At 37.5% G+C, this 2,839-nt stretch overlaps 1 non-coding gene across 1 annotated transcript; it reads right to left on the bottom strand.

Annotated features, from left to right (window-relative positions):
- Positions 1 to 1,151: 1,151 nt before the first annotated feature.
- Positions 1,152 to 1,258, bottom strand: LOC113250960 (U6 spliceosomal RNA). The gene has a single exon (XR_003314283.1). It is a non-coding gene; the product is annotated as a U6 spliceosomal RNA (small nuclear RNA).
- Positions 1,259 to 2,839: the final 1,581 nt, after the last annotated feature.

Genomic DNA, 2,839 nt, shown 5'->3' on the forward strand with positions numbered 1-2,839 from the left:
TCATAAAAATAAATAAATAGATAGATAAATAAATAAATAAATTTTAAAACTATCCTTTATATGAATTATGCCTCAATAAACCTGAAAAGATTATTTTTAAAAAAATCTATCCAAGAAATACTATGACCCAAGGCAGGCTAATTTGGCATTAGTGCCAATAGAACACAAAAGATGTGAAAATCTTGATTATTAAAATAGGGATATTGCTGAAGTGAAGGGAAGAAAATTAACTTTATGGAATAAATAATTTGTGAATTATGTGTCTATATTTTAAGTTTTGCCCAAACACACTAGAGCATTATAGAACACCCAGACATCTGCAATGGTTAAGTTCAGCTATCTTTGTTAGTTTATTGAACTTCAATCATAAAAACCATCGCTTTACACATGTTTTAATTTTATCATTATGAAGGTGTATTTTTAGGGCAGAAAGACAGAATATCTCTTATGTAACAGTTTGTTAAGTTCCTTTGTGAGTTGTAAGTATTTTGACATGTCAACAAAATCCATACCAACATCCCCATCTCCCTAAACCTGTAGACTTCTTTCCTCTACAGCAAGAACCAACAAGCCTTTTCCTGTAAAGGACCAGATAATAAATATTTTAGGCTTTGAGAGCCATAAGGTCTCTGCTGCAATGACTCAATTCTGCCATTGTAGCATGAAAGTAGATCTATCTGGCATCTCAACTAGAATGTCTCGGCCAGTATTGAATCCAGGCTTCATCTAACCAAACAAGCACATTCAGATCCAATATCAGGTGCTCAAGCTAACACTAAAATCTCAAATCCTGCATGAATGAAACTATATTAAATATACTTGGCCCTTACTAGCCTTTATATATATATATATATATATATATGTATTTTTTTTTTTTTTTAAGTTTTTACTTAAGTAATCTCTACACCCAACATGGGGCTCAAACTCACAACCCCTGAGATCAAGAGTTGCATGCTTTTCTGAGCCAGTCAGACGCCCCTGTTTTATTCTTTTTAAACAGATATGCCTCTCTCCACCTCAATACATGCTTCCTAGGTTCTCTCTGACACAACAAGATCTTACTGTTTGTTTGATGTATAAGCCAGTGTTCTGCCCCAGGTTCAGACAAAAGGGGATGCACTGTATGTAGAGAATTTTATTATATTATTTTTAAAAATATGGAACACTTCATGAATTTGAGTGCCATCCTTGCTCAAGGACCACGTTAATTTTCTCTGGATCATTCCAATTTTAGTATCCGTGCTGCTGCAGCAAGCACTGTGTGTAGAGAATTTTCAAGCAATAATAAACCAACTAAATGTCTTCTGCTTTTTATTATCACCATGTGCTGGCAGTTATAAAAATGTCGGTAATAAATTCCTCCATTCTGCTGGGGGTGCTCCATCAGCAGCCTTTTTTTCTTGAAATGCCACTGCTAGGTTATTTCCTCTAGGAACTGAGCAGGCATTTCTCTTCATGGGTCATGAGGAGTTTAGCTTTCTTTATGGGCCTGGAGATAACGAGGGGAAATGAGAGTTCTTCTTCAGGATAATAGGCAGTCCCTTGTGATATAACTGACCCAAGAGAAATTTCTGAAAGACTTTTATGTGAGAAAAGGGAGGCTCCTTGACAAGAGGACAGATAGCAAGGTTCAGAGGAACTTGGGGTTTGAGCTTTGTCTTGCACTGAGCAAATGTCCTGATCTCAGAGTCCTATTCCTTTTCAAACAGTGCTCTAACTTTAGAATAACAGACTTGACAAGTTTGTGCTTTTAACTAGGCATTGAAACTCTACAACCTGCACAATTAGATTTTGGGGACTGATAGATATTCAGCTGTGTCAGTCCTGCAGCTGCACGAGATAAGAAAACCTTTTGAGATCACCATAGAAGGTTTCTGATTATTCATCTACCTTATTTTGAGAATTCACAGCTTTAGGCTTATTTTTCCCCTTTCATAAGACCTATAATACAGTCAGAAATAGCCATCTCCTTCATCGTCTTTTGTAATCCCTACTGTTATCATGAAGAGTTATGTGACCGCCTGAAGTTTTGTCCCCTACCTGTATTCCATCCCATGCCACCATCAGTGATAACCTGAATAATCTTGTTGCCTTTGCATTCCACAAACTATCAAGGGCGGATGTCTGTCATTCATGACGTTGTCAAATATGTGTTTAACCTGGTCCAGAATTCCATCTTGTTTCAAGGGGCCATTCTTGTCTCAAAAACAGTATTTAACTCAGATGATTCAAAAGATTTTAATGAAGGAACTATATATAGAGGTGTGAGCAAGGTTAAGAGACCAACAAGGGATGCTGAAATATCCAGAGACTAGCAACAGGGGAAACCATTATCAATCCTAGATCTGAAGGGTCAAGGAGAGAAAATAATAGCTCAGACAGGGCTGGAGGATCACAGGAGGAGACTACCTCAGAAGCTGTAGGTGGAGAGGGATATGGCCCCTGCGGGATAACAAGCCTCAGAGCTGAGTGTGGAGCAAAAAGGAAGCTTCTAAACCTGCTTTCTTCTCAGCCTCAGCATACTGATGCTTCCTATTGGTGGAACCCAACTGGAGCCAAGTTTATAAGGGAGCCCAGGTGGTGCATTCTGTAGAAATTAGCTCCAACAGTCACAATACAGGGCAAAGAATGCAGAGAATGATCTGAGGATATGTGGGGAGGGTGGAGAATGGAGAACAACCAGCAAAAAGATGTTTCCATTTCTAATTCTTCTTTTTTTCCAGTAAAATGGAAAGAGGACCTCATTGAGATGTAAAGGTGAGGTAACAGACCATTAAATATAAAATAAACATAGTTATATACATATAAAAGCCTAGTTAACCATATTTTTATATATTTT

The sequence above is a fragment of the Ursus arctos genome, unplaced genomic scaffold (genome assembly GCF_023065955.2).
Source record: "Ursus arctos isolate Adak ecotype North America unplaced genomic scaffold, UrsArc2.0 scaffold_1, whole genome shotgun sequence".
NCBI classification, from domain to species: domain Eukaryota; kingdom Metazoa; phylum Chordata; class Mammalia; order Carnivora; family Ursidae; genus Ursus; species Ursus arctos.